We start from the raw sequence: 19,931 nt of genomic DNA, 5'->3' as shown, positions 1-19,931 counted from the left end.
TTAGCTGAAGAAAACTTCCAAACATGACACACTTACTGTGCATTAAGTTTAAAAACAAAATTAGCTTACCACAAACACTGAAGCACTCAGACTTCACAGTTTCAAAGAATAACATAACATCTTCACAGATCAAGCCCTAGATGAGGACCAAGTCTTATTGCTAGGAGATTCCTGGCTTAAAAAAACAGCTTTGAATTTTAAAAAAATCAGCCATGGGCAGTATTGTTTCATTCAGCACATACTTTGCACCAGGAACTGGTCACATTTATTGGCAACTAGTGATTCATTATTACATCTCAGAAATAAAAACAGATTTGAGGAAACACATGGAGCAACAAAAGAACCACCTCACCACCTAATTACCTTGAGAAAAGGACTATCCACTTCCTCCTAGATGTTTACACACTTACTCCTAGACGTTTATGCAACTAAAGCATTGTACGCACTCTCTCTAAATTAAGAAGATTATTTAATACTGAGCATCAAAAGGTGAGTGGACCCTCTACCTCGGCAATACAGTAGTTTGTGGGAATTCCGTCTAGGCCTTAACCTCAGTAGAGTCTGTTTACATTTTTCCCAGCCTAACAGGATTTGTCTTGCCCATCTACAAGATGCAAAGAAGTGGCAAAGATAACATGATGTTGCTGCTGGTTTGGGTAGAGTGTTCAGTGAGTTTTCTTTTTATGAAAGCTTGCAAAGTAAAAGCCAGAGCTCCTCACAAACCCAGGTGTCACTTGCAGTCTAGTCAACAAGTAATACAACTTGTAAAATTAGCTTCTTCACATGTTTATTGCCTCAGTGAATCCAGCCTAAACTGATGGAGGTTAGGACCCTCGTTTTGAAAATGCAAACTTATTAACAAACATCCCAAATCAGTGATCTGTAGAGTTTTATCACCCTGAACTACTTCACCTCAAACTAAAAGCCACATGAACACTTCCATCAGCTGGGAGATACAAAACCCGTTAATTTTGATGCACCTCTCTCAGATGGGCCCCTCCTTCCTGCACCAGCTCTTCAGACTTCTTTTCAGCTCTGAGTTTATCCACCGGCAGGCTGAAGGAGTCATCTAGTGGCCACAAACAATTCCTGCAGCCTCACCAGCTTCTGTAGTCTAGCTGCCAAGGTAAGACAAGGTTTTTTTACGGCTTAAAGCATGCAAGCACGGACAAGAGTCCACTGCAGGTCCAGTATCTGAACCATGGCACAGTCCTTGCAGCCTTGCTCATGATGTTCCCTGTTGATGTTCCTTAGTGTGCGCTAGATACTAGTTTCCCACCTCCAACCCATGTCAAGGCCAAACCCAAGCTCTCTCCTCATGCTTGGGAGGAGACATGGCTGTATTATTTCTAGCCCCTGTGCAGCTGCCTGTTCCTCTTCAGTGGTGGGCAAACCTTTTCTGAGTAAAGTTGCTACCCCTGGGAAGCACCAGTTCAGGTGACATGGATTAAACTGCTAAGCAGCAGCAGGGCAAGCCAAAGGATCTTCCTTGGCCCACATTCCTCCTCTGCCACAAACCCACTGTGAAGGCTTGGACAAAGCACATGGGTAACTTAGGTAAGGGCTCTCAGCCATAGGAGAACCAGCCACCTAGTAACAAAGAAAGCTACCTAGCAAAAGAAAGAACCATAATAGATTAAACAGGTATCTGAAGTATGAGTTAAAATAATGCTTTGATAAACAGTATCAACATCTATAAAAATCTTACTAAGCTTCATAAATATTTGTAATGGGCTATCAGTTCTCTGTACAACCCCTCCAGCCACAGAAATTTAGGAGTAGAATTTTTAATGAAAACAACAAATATTCATTCTTCTAATGAATGGCCATTTCAACTATGTAAGAAAGTGAAAAACTGGTGCTGATTTTTCATAACAACACCTTGGTTTCAAAACAAACTCAGATCCGTTTTTTTACTCTGTGTTAATCTGTGTTACCTGCTGAATGATCGAATTGCAGACACCTAAACACACCTTAGGCAGGATTGTCTTATGCTTTTTGTTGTTCCTGGAAATCTTTTTTGCTACCACACTAATGCCAGACTCTGGAAGAACATGTTGCTACCATTCCTTCACAGACTAGGAGTTGCTATTTGCATATTTTCTCTTAGGATGTTTGCACTGTTCATCAGAGGTAACTCTAATACAGTGAGCATCAAGTGCTAATCATCACACACAACTTTCACACCATTTTATAATATGCCCCCTTACACCCTGCCATGCAGTTTAACAGCCTATAACTTAATCCCAGCAGCAGCTTCCCCTCCCTACCCTCAAAATAAGGAACCATAGGTTCTCCAAACCTTTCAGGGAAGCCAAAAAACTTCCTTAAATTCATACTTAACCTTCCTGTGATTCAGAGCTTCCACCTGCCTCAATCACTTCAGTCACAAAGGTGTCACCTAGCTTTTTCCATTATCATTGAGGTACAACAAGTGAAAAATGCTATAAAATGCAAATTATCATTCTGGTATGGTTAAGGAATCCCAACCTATTTCAATCTGCAGCTGAAGGTGGAAAACAGCGGTACCACACTATACAAAAGACGTGAAAGAAAAATAAATATCCTTGCAAGCCCTAATGTCAGAATTAAAGAGAGAAGATTCCTTCAAAATGGTGAGGGCATGAGCAGCAGCTAAGTAATGATTAAAGCTCTGATCCCAGCAGGCAAAACCTTCACCTTGCTTTACATGTCTAACAAGTGTTGGCCAGATTCACCCCTATGTGGAGGACCTGCAGACTCTAAACCATATTTATTTCTCCAAGATGGGGGACATCTTATCCTTTTAGGTCAGTAAATCACCAAGAGCTATTTCTTGCTACTCACTGATCAGCAGTCCAGTCACAGAGACTGGACTTTTCTCTCTGAAAGTGAGAGAACAGTTCTGCAGCACTCAGAGGTCTGTACAGGCACTACCCAGATTTATTTCTCTAGTTAAACAGGCCTAATTTGCATTGTCAAAAAATAATATCAGTATTTTTTAGCCTTAACTAGCCAGAATCATATAACAGATAAGGCCACTTTTATGACTTTATATAACATTGACTTTATTTGGATTTTTACTTAGACACAAATTTAATTCACTTCAAGTTTATTTCTTTATCTGTGTACTTTAAAAATAAGATTCTCTTTGGTAGCAACAGTGATAGTGTGGGCTCACTACTGGTCTAACACAACATGCTAAAAAATGTCACTGATGAAATCAGTAGCAGACAGTACCAGAGGTCTACGCATGTCTACTGTGTTAGGCCAAGACTCATTGCCTTGTCTCCTGTTTTCAGTAAACTGCAAGAGTGAATGGGGATCAGAAATAGCCACCAAAGCTCATTTTGTCCTGTTACCACAGCAAAGATGCACATACTTTTTCTATTACATACATATTCATACCTAAGTGTTTAAAAGTGTAGATAAGTGTACACACTTTTTTGCAGGTACGTGCAAGATAAAAGTGAATGCCACACCGTACGCCTTTTTTGCAAAGGCAATGTGCAGAAAACAAAATTAGTGGCAGACTTGGAAACACAAGAAATTGCAAAATACCACAGCCACTATTTAAGCCCCTCCCTCTGTGCATTAACATTAAAATGGGAAGCGTCTTCTGAACCTTTTAATACTTCCTAATATGCAGATGAGCCAAAGCACGGTACTTTGTACAAAACATGCACTTTGTTAGTGCTGCAAATACATACTTTGGCATACTTCCTTTTGATAAATGGTTTATGATATTGACCAGGCTTCTACCACCCCAGAAGACAGCCATAACATGCCTTTTCTAGAGGTCTTACCACACAAAGACTACCTGGGAACTTTGGTTAGCTGGGTAGCTGCCTGCCCCCTTGCTCCCCACCAGGTTTTACAAAGGGATCATATTATGCTCCTTAATCATCTTCAAGAGATGGCACAATGTTCAAGAATTAATTTTTTTCTAGTTATAAATCAAGGAGGCTATCTTAAAACAAACACATTACTGACTGAAGCCTAAGCATCTCTACAGCCTCTATTTGCACCTTAATTACTCAGCAGAAATGTGCTAGAGTTATCAGTCAACTGAAGATGTCTTTCTCTAAGGACCTGCAGGACAAGCTGAAATACCTCTTAGAACCACCAAGAGCAAAGGATTTACCTGCTTTTATGTGCATTTGTCAACCCATACTGCCAAAAATGTAGTCACAAGCAACAGTGTAAATTGATGATAATATTTAGAGTATATTAACTTCTTATGAAAGCTCACCCGGAAAGTACCTATTTTTCCTCTGCCTAACCACCACTTCAACACATCAATTTGGATTCCTTGTCTCATTCGAGGTCCACCAGAAAGCAGATGTCAGTACCTGCGGCAAACATCTCCAGGTGCAGATTCAGAATTCACAGAGCAGGGACTCAAGTCAGATGTTCAGTGAAAGCCCAGCATCTAATTCAGAAAACCTCTACCAGAGTGTTATTCCTGTGATCATTCTGAATAAACCACGAGTCCTGCTACAGATGGGAAGGCCTCAGTTGTGTTGTTAGACTATACCATGGTTTTTTTACAAATGGGGTCTGGCTAGCTGCCTGCCTTACGGGAGCCTTGAAGGGAGAAGGAAATACCTGAAATCTAGTAACATTTTACTGTTACTGACTAGCAAGAACCTGCTTCTTGAGTGAGTTGCACCAAAATTCTGTTTACTGAGATTTCATCAATGCACAATAGGCCCATGTGGAATTTGCCTGCATCTTTACCCAAAAACCTTTCAGGTGTTTACACACCTGATTGCTACTTCCAAGTTAATACATACATTAACAAGCTTTGAGGGGCAGCATGAGTTACAAAAAGAAAGTTATTTATTTAAGTATGGAACAGTTACAGCTATATTAGTACAATTTTAAATTTAAAACACCCTTATATATTCCTGTAGCTAGCAGGGAATAGGAAAACTCAATTTTTTTTCATTTCTACAGACAGTTTAATTTTTAAATTAGTTTGAGAAAATTATTTTGTTTTAACATCTGCATAAAGATATCCCTTTAATTTGAAAGTATTTTAACCTCCTGATATCATAAAAAGCACTTTACTGTGCAGTAGTGAACTAACAGATAAAAAGAGGTGGACACATTTTAAGTAACTTTCCCCTGCAGCAGATCCTGCTCATCTTCAGCTGAAATGCACATGTTTTTCTGGCAGCACCTTCTCTGGCTGCTTTTGAGAAAAGAAGCAATCTGTAGAGTATCACAAAGCCATGCCTTTCCATACTCAAGTTTCACAACTGAAGAATCTCAGATCCTGCCATGGTTTCAACTCAGGCTAGCTGGCCATCAGGGAAGACTGTCCCAAAGCAGCACATGACCCCAGCTCCTTGCAAGGTCCCTCCACTGCTGTGACCGTGCTTCCCAGCGAGGCTCTCCCAGCATCATCACACACAGAAGTCCAAGGAGAACGATCCAAGCTGCTGATGTTACAACACATCCATGAGGAGGCTGGACACAACACTGTCAGAAGGTGCTGCAACAGGGGCAGTGCCCCTGAAAGTGCACAGAAGCTGTGTACTTACAGATGACGGCCCAGCTGCATCAATTCCAGAGCATTTAAGGCCCCTTGTATTGTGCCATAACTTGGCTACCAAAGAAAGCATTATTTTTCTTTTTACTCTTAATACTCTTTACTTACAACAAAAAGTGAGAAAATCTTATTTTTCCCTCTGAAAGAAAGATACAATCAAACCAAGTAGCCAAATTTATAATGTTTTTGTTGTGTTTGCATTTCTAGGTCATTGTTTCAGTCCTTTTGGCTTTATAAAAGCTGTGCAAGCTTGACAGAGATATTACAGTAAGTTTTCTTTCTCATCCTAAAACTATCATTCCGCTTGTTACTTCCCATAATTTTATTTTTTGTATAAAGTAATATAATTTTATGTATAATTTATAATTATTATGTATTGTGTATTATTATAATTATTATGTATTTATGTATTATTTATAACTTTTATGTATAATTATAATTTTGTATAAAGTTTTCAATTAACAGTATAATTTTTCAGCTTAAGGTACCCTAAAATATTACTTAAAAATCTGAAGACTCAATATGCCACATTTTTCTATGGTTTTCAGTTTGCTTTCATAGGGCAAGGGAAGGAGCAGAGACAACATTTTCAACTCTAAACTCTACCACCTGAGCAATTTCAAAGCAAAGTTAACATTGATCCTTTTATCCCTTGTCAAAATCCACTATCATGGATTACTGTACTTGCAAGAAGTCTCACAGAAAGTAACAAGACCCAAAACAAAATGCATGGGTGTACATTAGCAAATCTCAGAAAAGGAACTTTACCTTGGGATATAACATTCAACTTCCCTAGCCAAAACACAGCACCAGTGAATGCATGCTGAATACCTGTTGTTGATTTTGCCAGCACCTGACACATGACAAAAGCTTGAAAACTACTAACAAAAACTTGCCTGTACACCACAAATAATGCTTGAGCAACTAATATCACCCTGCCACTTAAACAACAAACAAAAATATTAGAATATCGGCCAGAGAAATGTACTCTTTTTACAGGCCACTTGAGCATCTGCTCTTTTTCAGGTAGTTCACCACTACTGAAAATCTCAAGAGTAACTGATGAAATTGACACCTTACAGCATCAACTTCATAAAGGATCACAGGAGAAAGATAAAAACAACATCACAATTAAGACATGTTATCATCAGCATCACTAACTAGCTGATGCTATCTGCTCTGGAAACTATCCAGACTGCAAAATCATGTTTAAAAGATACATATAAGTCCCTAGTAGAAGAAATAGACAGTAGTGCTCTATTTCTGGAGATGTATCCACCTCCTCCTCTTGCACTTTACTTAGCCTGCCCTTAAGGCTCCAGCTTGACAAGCAGCAAGCATAGGCCAGCTCTGAAACCAAAATGAGTCATGTCCCCTGTCCTGCTTTTCTACTACACACTCCTGGACCCCTTTTTAGGGGGCAACAGAACTGTTTAGTTCTTAAGTCTGATTCACAATACATTAGCTGATCCACCAAGTAGTGGATCAGTTCTATATTTAGGTAGAAAGAGTTAAGCCAATAAAAACCATTAATTTTAGCTATGATCATTCCTCCAGTCCAGTTCATAATACAACAAAAACACTAGCATGGCCCCAAGATGCAAGGACTGTTTCTTTCAGTAACAGCGCTGCCATTTAAATATATTGATTCAAAATTACTTCTGCTAAATGTGTCTTATTCCACTTCTTTATCAGCGAGCTATAATTCAAATAATGTCTGTATCTTCTACCTACTATGAAGATGGTGGTCAACATTACACATGTTGAAGGCGGAAAAAAAATACTCTGGGAGCCATTCCCTTCATTCCTCGTGCCTACAAATACAGAGCACTTATTAGTACCTTTGTGATCTCTCCAATGAGGAAGTATCCTGCTTTAAGATACAACTTCTTGTCACCCTTCAGTGGATTCCAAAATACATTATCCGATTTCTATAAGCTAAGAGAAAAGCAGGCTGCCAAAGTATGACAGAGAAGCAGCAAATGCTTTGACTCTAGCTGTCTGAAGCAGGAAAATCAGTTAGAAGAACCAAATGTAGAGCCCCTGGTATGAGCCCTTTATTGATACAGGTTGGATTTTTGACAGCAGCTTCCTATCAATTATAGCTGAGATGCTGAAAATAGGCACAAACTGAATAAAACAGCAAAAAGGTCCAATAGCTGTTGTGCTTGATGCTTCACATCATGCTGAGGTTCTCAGTGCTACAGAGTTTCCTTACTGGCAGAATGAAAGTAAAAAGGCCAATAAGGGTTGATACTCGGGACCACAATGGAAAACTGAAGTCTACAGCGTAAGCACATTTACCATACATTTCTTGTTAAGACATTAGCATGTAGAATTATCTTTAGATTCAACACACTGAAAGAAACAGTCTTGTGTTGTCTTTTTAACACACTGATAAAATGTGCACAGCACATAAATGTCTTTAGCTACTATTTTATCCCTCGGAATAATGACAAAACACAGGGTTAATTTCTTGAGCACAAGTCTAAAGCAAGTAGTAGATTCAGTAGCAATGAATTTAGAGATTTCATAGAGGCAAAACCATACAGTGCAGTATACCCAGCACATGAAAATAAATATAAAAGATGCAAGGTCACACATGACTGGAAATCTTATATACAATGCTCCTATACAATGCTCCTCCACCAATACTCAAGTGGAGGCCACAGACTGGGCTATAAAAGTGGTTTGTTGCTTTCATTTTGGCCTTACACCTTTACCTGCAAAGCTGTTCAACTGCAAGCAGTAAGTGTGAGCCAGTAACACAACACTTTTACTTGCCCTGAAACTTGAAGAATCACAGAAGCATACAATCACTGAACCATTGGGGCGGGAAGGGACCTTGAAGATCATCTGGCTCCAACCCCTCTGCCACAGGCAGGGACACCTTCCACTAGACCATGTTCCTAAGAGCTCCATTCCACCTGCTCTTGAACACCTCCAGGTCAACATCTCAGGGCTACCTGTGCCAGTGCCTCAAAACCCTCACAGTAAAAAAATTTCTTCCTAATATCTAATCTAAACCTACCCTTCTTTAGCTTAAGGCCATGCTCCCTTGTTCTATCACTACATTCCTTTGTAAAAAGTCTCTCTCCAGCCTTCTTGAAAGACCTGTTAAAGCATAAGGCTGCTGGTAAGAAGCAGAACAAACTTCCACCATGGAAAAATGGCAAGTCAGTCATCATCAAAAATATTACCAGAAATCAACCCCCAATTTCTAATTTACTGTACATCTCTCATTTTTCACCACAATGCATCAAACTTTAAAAACACATGCTTTCCAGAATGGCTTTCAGCAAAGCTACTGGAGAACTTCACTGTAAGAACTAATAAAGGGGTCCATGTCTTTCATTTTATAGAACAATCAATAAATTAAACTTGTCAGAACAGAAAACAACTATTCAAATCACACACCCTTCTCTGGATCATGAGCACAAGCAATTCTGGTTAGGCCTCAGATGATCCTGATCAAGATCTTTGATTTGTTACTACTGTCCCCTGTAACCTGGGGAGCAGCTCAGACCTTGAGACAGAGCCCTGAAGCTGTGATGGCAGCATCCAACACCGGGCTGGCCCACCACAGCTGCGTGTTTGAGTGGCCTCCCATGAAGAGTCCTCTGCAAAATCACTCAGAGCATCATGGCCACAGCAAACAAAGTCATCCCATTAATCTGACTGTTAACAGGCAGTAATAAAAACACAGCAAAAGCAGAATATGACAACACAAACTATTTGTGTAACCTACCACCAGTTACAGATTAGCAATTTCAGAACTTAAATATGGGGGAATACAGAGAATGATGCTCATTGAAAAGCTGAAAATTGATTAATGAACCTGTGACATTCACAGTTCTCATTCTGTAAAGAAAAATAATTTTAAAAATCCAATGCAACAATGTAATTTGACACCTTTCCACAGAAATTGTCCATCTTCTGCAACTGAGAGTATTACAAACATTTTTCTCTAAACCAACCTGGCTTCCTTTTTGAAAGATATTTGGCAACTGTAAAAAGTATTTTTTCTTTTTTGGTTTTCGTGTCTCTAATTTTATTTCCCTGTTATAACATCATATCACTCCCTCAAATACATCACACAGTTCTAGAGCCACAGTTATTACTAAGCCACTGTAAAGTCTCTTCTCTTGCACTACTCAATCCATCCAGAAGTCCTGAAATAACGTAAGTGAATTTTTTAAGTTGTTTAGAGTAAACTTTATCTATATCATCTGTCCTTTATGGCTGCATTTGTGTCATACCTATTTATACTTTTCAATGAGAAAATCCAGATACTTACAAACTATAAACTTTTATTGACTACAGATCTTTGCTACAGCAAAATACATCATTTCCTGAGAATACTCCATTACAGCATTAGTAGGAGCAAAACCATCTAATCGGAGACGGTAACAACATAATTGCTCGTCTCTTGTTACTGAGCCGGGCTAGGTTGCGACTCTTGGTTCCTCCTCCAACAACTGCCTGGACCCCCGCGAGGTACGAGCGGCACTCACCTCTGCCTTCCCGGTCACAGAGCTGGCACACAAGTGTTTTCGGCGCAGCGCTCTGCCATCCTGCCTACAGCCCTGGCGCTCGGCAACACACCACGACCACCGTGACACCGCTTCTCCAGCCCGGCGTTCGCCTGTCACAAACAGAGCCCGCAGCCACACACAGACATTAAGTCCAGCCCGATGAAAATAACTCTTTCGGGGGAGGAGTAACAGCGCTGTTCCGAGGGAAACGAAAAGCAGGAAGCTGATCTCAGCAGCGCGGGGAGCACGGACGGGGCGGAGCGGAGGCACGGAGCGAGGAAAAGTGGAGCAAAGACTCGCTCCTTATAGCCTGGCTTTGGCAGTATGACCAACCAGCACCGCATTACTGAAATACCAGCGCCGGGGCTGACAGGGACGCCAGCACCCCCTCGCCCAGGGGCACAGGCCTGCGGCAGCCCCGCGCAGCGCACTCGCCGCACAGGTACCGGCCCTGCGCAAGCGGCCCCCACACGCCGCCCGCCCTGCTGCCCCCACAGCCTCCGGCCCCGAAGCGGCCCTGGATGCTTCCCTGCTCGCCCCGGATACTTCCCAGTTCGCCCTGGCCCGGGGTGAGGGCTGCCGTGGGCGCCGAGCCCGCTATCACGCGTGAGCCGGTTTGAAAGGGCACGTCCTGCGGGACGGACTCAACGCTCCTGCTCTGCAACTGAGGGAACTCCTCCGGCGTGCTAGAAGCAACAGATTATGGCATCTTCTGAAAGACTGAACTGCTGCGTCTAGCACGTAAATTACTTCTTCTGATGAAGTTTAAAAGAAAAAGGGAGGGATTCTTTAGGAAAACAAGCTTCAAGAACTGAGAGGCTTTTCATTCTAAAACTCAAACTGACTCTAAGCAGGGCTTAACCTCGACAACAGCATCTCCCACCCTTTTAAGAGCTTTCTCTACCTCCACGGGGCTCCTGTTCCCACGGGAAGGCAGGCCACGGAAGCTCGCTCGCTGCAGGAGCTGGCAACCCCAGGAAGGCTGGCGCTGCCGGCCTGGCCTGTGCCAGAGTCGGGCTGCTTCTGCTGCTTGCCTGTCCCCCACATTGCTCAGCAGTAAGGCTGGTTTGGGTCATTAGGGCAGTGCTACAAAAACCTCACAGAAAACAGTGATATACAGCATTGTAAATAAACGTGAGCTTGGAAAACAAAAGCCAGAAAAACACAAGGGAGGGTGGACTGACTACCGTGAGAGCCATCAGCCAATGTTTCAAAGTAATAATTAAAATTCGTAACAGGAAACAGCATGGCAGCGGATGTTTGCAACACTCGCACAGCTAGGATCTGATCTATACCTCTCAGCCAAAAGGAAACAATCCCCATGCATTTAGGGCTTTTCTAAATGAGGCTGTGGAGGTAACTAGGGATACTGCATGGTTTTCACACTTGTCTTGCCCTCTTTCAGGTCTCAATGTTTTGTCCCATTAGCTCTATATGGCAAGATGCTGCGTGTTTGTACTGGTGGGTACAGAGCAGATACAGGGCCAAAATGAAACAGAGAATCAGTTTAAGATCTTACACTTTCAAAAATCACGTCTGATGGGATTATATTATACTACATTATACTATATTATACTGACAGGAGAACAGAAAACAGAGGCAAGGTGGCCAACCAATTTTTTTTTTAACCACTTCTTTCACGTATTTTCTCTCGTCTGCTCAGTACAGGAACCTGTAGCATGTCTAACTCCCATTTGGAAGATTCTGTTCCAGATTATGAAACTCAACAACTTCTAAGAAAGTATTTAATGACTCCTTTTAAATTCACTGAGGCTTGTTCACTTTTTGACACTGCTTCAAAGTATGTCCTATGCTCAGTCTGTAGACAAATCCAGACTGAACTAGAAACACAATCACAACTCTCTCCTGGCCTCTCTCCAAAGCCTGTGGCCTTCATTTCCAGGAGTGGACAGACAGGACCCATGCTTTTGTCCCAAGGCTTCCCAGTTCACAGCCTGCCTGTGGTGACTGCAGTTACACTGAACCCTCAGGCTGTAAGCTGAAGGTCACTGATGCAGACATACATCCCCACCTACAGCTCCTCCGATGGAGCAGTCAACTCCGACTGAGCGGATGCAAAGCCTCATTGCAGCGGGATCTTCAGGTGCTGCAGCAACATCACAATAGCCACAAGGAGACTAAAGGCAGCCTCAATCTCAGCATGCAGGCTAGGCTAGCCAGCATATGAGCAGCAACACACCACATCCTATCCATCTTCATATCAATGCCATTTCTACACTAGTGTCCCTGTAGTTTGGCAGCTTTAACCCTTTTCAATCATAAACTGAGACACTAGTTCTACTCCCATGAGTACTTAATGATTCTTTTGGGGGGAAACTATTAGCACTGGAGACATATACAGCTGCTTCCTTACTAAGGAAACACACATCTTAAAGCCAGAACCGTATCGAAACTGCAAATGTGATTTACACACTCAGCCAAACAGATTAAATGAGCATTTAAACCAAGAAACCACAAAACCTGCATGGAATATTGTGCAGTGGTAGTATGTGGACCAACAGCAGACAAGGTGAAAATACAGGTAAGAGCTCTTAATAGTAAACAACTTAAGAGAAACAGCAAAGATACTCCCAAACTGTATTTTCTGATACAATTATTGTTACATAAATACCTGGGCTTCTCTTCAAATCAAAACCAACAATTGTACTGCATTACTCACAGCTCTGGGAGTCCACAAAACTTGAGATAAATGAGTTCACAAGCCCACCAACAATCTCAGAGTTATTCTGTGTATTTCAGAGAAGCTGTTTCCTACCTGCTGTATAGAAGAAATGCTACAGCAATGAGCATTGTTTTCCCTCTGCTTCTCAATTTGATATTCAGTTTTGAAGGGACACTTCTTAGTCCTCACCAACAATGGACAGGTATGTGTTGCTACAGTGTACAGTACAGCCTCCTTCCTTCCTCTACTTTTTCACTTCAGGTACACCTGAGAGTATTTCACTAGATACAGACGAGCAGTTTCTGGCACTCATGACAGACAAGGACGATTTATTCAGCAACCTCAAAAGCAACAGAAGCATCTTTTTTTTTCCCCCTAAAAGAAGTACTTCTAGTAGCAAATAAATATAATTGACCATTGTTATGAGGTTATCTAACAAATCACTTAAGGCACATCTTTAAAAACTAAGGTACATATTCAGTCTATCTTGATTTGGTAACAAAATAAAACTTTCTCACATCTTTTTAAGTAACCTGCTATTATTTGTTTTGCAAATGACTTTAAACTATTCTGAAAGACCCTCCTCTACCAGCCCACTTCAGTCTTTTATTATTAAAGGCACTTCATCCTTAAGATGACAGGTCATACAAAGAAAAAGCTAGAAAAACAGGCCAAAGTATTGCATTGTTTTCAGTACAAAAAGCTCCATTTCTTTAACCCTGCCTTTCTATGCAAGAAAGTTCCTTGAGAAACAAGAGTAGCATCTGCTTGTACTTTGAGTAATTACGCTCTGCTCATCTGTCTCTTCTAAGTCTCCTTGACTGAGGTCAAGAAAAGAACAAGTACATTTTAAAATCAAAGTTTACCATTTCAGTATGATTTCACAGCCAGGACTGTTAAAGTCATGTTATGCCATCATTCTTTTCAAAGCAAAACAGTTTGTGCTTAACACTACCAACCAGTTGGAATTCTGTCATTATCTTTGCTGACTAGTGTTATTACCCTGTTCAGAGGTCTCCCACTGCAGTACAGATACCGCAGTACATGAGAAGGTTTTAACACTGCACTCATTACTTCCTACAGGTCTGCAAAAGAAATTAGGAAGATGAGTCTGTTGGTAGGCTTACATTCATTCTTTCAGGCACCCATATATCTACAGGACAATGTTTTCATGTCTTTAAAGTAATTTTAGAAAAGACAAAAACCCACTAAATTGTCAGCTTTTTTTCTTGCAGGGAGATCCAAATTTTTTTAAAGCTTGAAAATGGTCAAAAGGGATCATCCTTTAGCTACTAGATAAAAATCTACCTCACAAGAAGGCATAAGGAAGGAAGTAGCAAGCACTAAACTTGTGGGTATGAACACACTTAGAAGTCCAAGCACCTTCAGCCAAGCATTTACTGCTTTAAAACTAACTTGATGTTTTGTATTGCTTAAACTATAGCTGTCAAAATATATTTCTATGTGACTATTTCTCACCTCTCATTCCCTGCAATAATGACAGGTGGAGATTAGGCATCAAACTGTCTCCACATTTATTTAAAACAAACCAAGCCATAGGTAGTTTGATCACACATTTACTCACTCCATCAGTTTATCTATCCTGTCCTGAACTGACATGACATGACAACTTCTCTTGGCTTGTTGCCTGGGTACTTTTGGAGCATTAAAGTCACTTAGTAAGTGACCAGGATGGAGAAGATCTGGTCAAAGAAGATAGAAAAGGTAACATTGATTAATCCTGCCTGAGTGGAGGCTTTCCCCTGCTATATAGCAAGGAAAATACAGCAGCTCACACATGCGTTGTGAGCAGCAAACAATGAAATTATTGAAACAAACATATATCTTGAGAATATGCTTAATACACTCCAAAACTTAACCTGGAAGTGACTATCAGTGAAGACATCCAAAGAATTCTCCAATCAAGTCTGCAATTTCAGTCTACTATTGTAAGACCACCTCCAGTAAAATTCAGACCTGAACTGTGCTCACATATATATAGAGAGTATTGCAGCAATACTAATAAAGTAGCATCTCCATTGAAGCTCCACATTTTATTCTAATTCCATTAAGAAATACAATTTTAATTACTAAATCTAAACAAAGTCACTATTCACCTCAAAACAGAGGCAATCTCCCAATCCAATGTTTATATAACATTGCAATACCACACAATTAATATAACACTAAACAGACACATTAAATGATAAAACATTCCAGAAAACTTTGACAATCTGTGTATTCAGAAATAGCAGAATTACCATTTTTATGATTCCTGGATCTCAGCACTTCTTAGAAGTTGTATCCAATGTTTTCATATATGCACATGTACACAGCAGTGTTTTCTGAGCTATGCCGTACATTAAACAGCACATTTCCATCATGGAAAGCCACTCCCCTGTTACCTACTGTACACTCCCGCATATCTCAAATATTAGAAAAACTTCAGGTACAAACATCAAATCTAAATAACGCACAAAATACCCAAGCCAAAAATCCTGACAACAAGCAGCATGCTGTCTCTTCTTATCCCTCCCCCATACTGTTATCCTGAGAAGTTAAATCCCAGGTCTTCTCTGCCATAGGTGGAAGGTACTCAGATACTACATACAATGTGGCAGAATAAAATCCTATTACTGTTGCCCCCTTTTTAGAATTATGAGAACAAGTTACTTGCAAATTTAGAGATGCAGAAGTTTACTTCTCACAATGTAAATTCACATATTACTTGCAGCAAAAAAACACCAACACATTACCAGTATCAAAATTTCTTAAAATTAGGAGGGTTTTGTCTAGTTTTTATTTTAAGAATAATGAGAGCTGTTCTCCATGAGGTTAAAGTGCAACCCCAAGTTTCAAAAACAAAAAAAAACTTCCATTAGTATAATCTTCTCTATTTTCTAGTTCTATCAGAAACAATTTATTAGGACATACACTTCTGATTTCCAAAACAACCCAGTTTTCTTTGTAGATGTACTGCTCCAATATTTTCTAAACATATGCTTTAAAGAGGTATGCAAAGACTCAAAGAGCAGTTGAAAACTATTTCACTTTGCTAATTTACATCAAGTTTTATAGTTCCGATCCTCCCTCCTAAATGGAAAACTAATTGCAGTAAAACATCAAGCCCAATTAGAAACAGCCACTACACACAACTATTTATCTGAAATTTCCTTTAGAGTAATGTATAATTGTTTTTACAGAATCTTCCAGTATTTGGGCCAAATCTTGTAATCTTTACTGCAGGGGAAAAAACCCCTCACACTCCCTCCAATTTCACATATCATTCACTGAATTCAAATCCTAAAATATATAAAAATAAATCTTTCAAATTTAACTTATTTTAATGAAATGCTGAAAAACCATTACAAAAGCTTGAGTTCTACTTTCAGGATACATTTGCAATTTTCTTCAAGTTTCAGTATTAGCTTGCACATTAGAAAGCCCAAGTGTGGCACCCATTTGTATATTAAGACAGTGATCAAGTGCCATGTGAAACTTGAGCACCTGAATTACAGCTCAGATTTTTGGAGCTTGATCCCACTGGTGTAACTTCTGCCAGAATTTTGAAGTTCAGCTTTGTTTGGGGATGTAACCTGTGACTTTGAGATTTCCTTTCACATTCAAGGCCCAAAAACCCAACAGACCTCTGTAGGCACTGGAAAAAATTGGAGAACAAAGTGGGCAAGATTCAGAAAACAGGGAAATGACTTAAAGAAATATATTTTGTCTGCATTTGTGGACAGCTGGCGGCTGCGCTAGCCATGGCAGGAGATGAGATCAGTCTCTGTGGCAGCATTGAGGGAGAGGGAGCAAGCATGGAGGAGAGGTCAGGTCCCTGCAGGTGGGTTGCCATCCCATTCCTGACATATTCAGGTTATATTTTCTTCCATAAACGTGCTGGCTGGAAAAGTGAGCAGGGCAGCAAAAGTAGCAGGGAAATAATTTTCATTCAGTTTTACTTAAGAGCAAACCCTGCCTGACCTTTAGCTGTCCTTATGTTGCTTTAACCTACGGCTGCTCTCCCACCTCCACAGCCTCCCCTGCCACCCCTGCCCTCTGGCAGAGAGGGCCAACCCTGCCCCAGGGTGCTTGCAGGGGTACATCAGCACACATCATGGTTTTGGAAACAGCTGGCCTGGCGCAGCCATCCCCGGGAAGCAGAGCTGCAGGAGGATGGCTGGCCCCAGCCAAGGCCACCACAGCTGTGAGCAAGGACAGAGGACTCCTCCCTGGAAACATGAAGAAAAGGGGGTTATGCCAGCCTGAACACACCATATAAATACAGTAGCCAACATGAAAATCCAGCAAAAAAAAGAAAAATTTTCAACTATCCCTTTGAATTTCTGCTGCTTACTGTTTCTTATACCAGAGCAAAATACTTGCTGTAACATCCCTTGTGATGATGTCTGCTCTTGTCTAACGACCTGACACCAAAGCCACATGTGAATCAGTGACTATTACATCGTCTCCTCTAAAAGCTTCTCTACATTTTGTCCACATACCATCTAAAACTAAATGAGAAATTCTTCTCATTCAATTAAAAAAAAGGTGTTATCCTCTGCTCTGTGGTTTTCTCCACAGTGTTTGTGTGGGACTCAGGGTTAAAAGAAGTTTTTACTGTGCAAGACTTCACTTTAAGAGAACAGAAAACAGATTACCAGAAGTCAAAATTCGTATTTTTCTTCAAAAATGCAACTCCCCCCCCAAAAATATTCCCCAAACCAATTTATTTTTCTACATTCTAGCTTCACTCGCCAGAAGTTAATGAAGTATGCAAAGTGATACTGCACACAGAAATACAGCGGATCTCTTCATCAAGAAAAATCATACAGGATGCTTGCACTGAAATCTAAAGTGCATGTGTGGAACACCATAGAAGAGGGTGGGTCTCTTCCTGCCACTCCAGCATCAATGTAAGGAACACAGATTCCAATCTACATGTTAGATGGCTGCCCGTCTAAATACAACACAGTAACAGCATTAACATATACAAGCACTTTGAGGTTTTTTTCTTGTTTTTAACTGACAGGAAGAAAAGGTTTAAGATAGGCTACTCTTTACCAAAGGAGCTTTACAGACCCCAACCCAACATATGTCCTTGTTCTATGTGCAGAAGAACCACTATGCTTGTCAGGGTACAACACTGGCTTGACAGTCATACAAACTGTCCTATTCCTACACTTGCCCAGCACTTCCTAAGTTAAACACAGGTTCACAGTAAGAGCTATTTATACAAAAAACATCATGCTGTGAAGTGCAGTTGCTGCAGAGCTGATCCACTGATACTTTTCCACCAGTGCACTCTGAACTGCAACAGACCAGTACAATGGCCCATAGGAGACCAAAAAACTCCAAGATGCTGTTGTTAAAATCTAGAGAAGTCATCAGCTGCATCCCTGCATCTCTCAACTAGCTGGCCACCATTGCTGCTCTTTGGGACCCTGGCTGGTACAGCCCAGGAAAAGGCAGGAGAACAAAAGCAACTCTTAGTTTTGGTGCTGAAAACACCGGAGCAAGGGTAAGTGTGCTCCTCTAGAAGCAAGAGACTGTAGTAACAAGTGATTTAGTGTAGTTCAACATCTTCTCCAACATTTACATTTATATTAAAGTGATTCCAGTATTACAATTTGATCTTCTGCTTGGGTGAACATGTGGCCTGTGAATTTAACAGCATCACTTGTAAACCAATGCAGAGATTAACTCCCTGTCAACAGATACCTATGCAAATCTTCAGGACACTAATTGTTCTATTATTTTTTTTAATGTTACTTTTTCTACTAGAGAGTGGAGGGAGGGTTGGGGAGAATGTTAAACACAGCCTTGATACTAAATGGGCTGGTAAACACTAGGTACTTTAGAGAAACACAGGTGACTTGGTCTCAGTGCTGAGACCTTAGTGTATTTCCCATACATTCCCAAAGACTCCAGTTTTCAATGGCAGCTTCTTTAAGGAAGGGCAGAAAAACAGTGCAAAAATTCTACCCCAAGCACCAAAGGCAGTAAGCTCATCCTCCCTTGCCTCCTCCACTCCTATAAAACCCAAGAACAAGACCTCTAATAAGCAGATCTTATCCCCATCTAGTTCTCACTTTCAACAACAACAAAACTTATTACCAAAATAAATACCCAGTTAATTGAATGATCATTTCCCAAGAGAAAGTACTGTTTTCAACATCCAGTGCTCTAAAAGAAATCCACAAAGAGGATTTGCAACCTCCTAGCACCGGGATAGATGTTACTGCAGCCTAACCAGATCGTGCCTCTTGAAGCAATGTCCAGGACATGTCCTTGTCTCATCTGCACCAACTGTCAGTGACTAGCCCCAGAGACTCAGTAGTTTTGGTAGCTCCTAGACACAGCAACCTGATTTAAACCAACAAATCAGGTAACAGGAACTCTAAGTGCAGCAGCCCAGCCCCACTCTGTATGATCTAACCTCCCCCTACTCAAGGCAAGTTAAACTAGCACATACAGAGCTCCATGCTATCACTGCCAAACCACTGCCAAACTTCTACTGATACTTGTTCTGCCTTATTGAAAGAACCCTTGGGTGACCACAAAACCATGCAGAGACATACTCTTAAGATTTGAGATGATGTCGGGTTTTATCAACATGTATTTTTAAATGCTACATTTTAGCAAGGTGTTTCCAAAAAGTTCATAATGAAGCATCTCTCCACTTTTCCTTTATAAGACTCCATATGCTGCAATGCCAACTCTCTAGACCTCAAAATCCCTCAAATCAGACTTGGGAGGGATGCACAGAACTTAGTTAACTTCTGTGCTTAGTTACTAAACAGGCAGTATATATTTGCCCATTTGTCTGGCTGGACTCTTTCTTGAGTTGGGCACCAGAGGCCAGTGATACTCAGCATTCCCAAGCTGGTCACAGAGAAGAGAGGGCACTCAGCACTTCAGCAGGGAATCTGGTGGACAGGGCAACTCCAATTGTCCCTGAATTAACCAAAGTCAGCGAACAGCTGAGGCATTTAAGACAGGGTTTGGCAGATAGGGAGGGAAGACCCTGGGCTCCCTGGAAGAAGATACCTATGTTGGAGGGGCACATGCCCTGTGCAGTCCTCTTCACCTCCCCACCTGCTTCCTCTAGTAATACTGCGATTAATTTGGAATTATACAGCAATTGTCAAATAATTCAAAATTCTTTACTAAGCCT

The 19,931-nt window shown here is 40.9% G+C and overlaps 1 protein-coding gene across 12 annotated transcripts in view; it reads right to left on the bottom strand.

Moving 5' to 3' along the window:
* The window catches only part of BBX (BBX high mobility group box domain containing), a 140,348-nt gene that overhangs the window by 96,670 nt on the left and 23,747 nt on the right, over window positions 1-19,931 (bottom strand). For 6 of the 12 annotated variants that reach the window (XM_059837209.1, XM_059837199.1, XM_059837145.1 and 3 more), the window contains one exon: window positions 10,051-10,181. The exons of the other annotated variants lie outside the window; for them this stretch is intronic. The gene's annotated coding sequence lies outside the window, so the exon portion shown is untranslated. Of the gene's footprint in view, window positions 1-10,050; window positions 10,182-19,931 lie in introns of those variants that run through there. 12 annotated transcript variants of the gene reach the window in all.

The sequence above is a fragment of the Haemorhous mexicanus genome, chromosome 2 (assembly GCF_027477595.1).
Source record: "Haemorhous mexicanus isolate bHaeMex1 chromosome 2, bHaeMex1.pri, whole genome shotgun sequence".
In the NCBI taxonomy this organism is placed as follows: domain Eukaryota; kingdom Metazoa; phylum Chordata; class Aves; order Passeriformes; family Fringillidae; genus Haemorhous; species Haemorhous mexicanus.
Note: the sequence above shows the minus strand (reverse complement) of the source record. Positions and strands in the feature narration are given on the sequence as shown.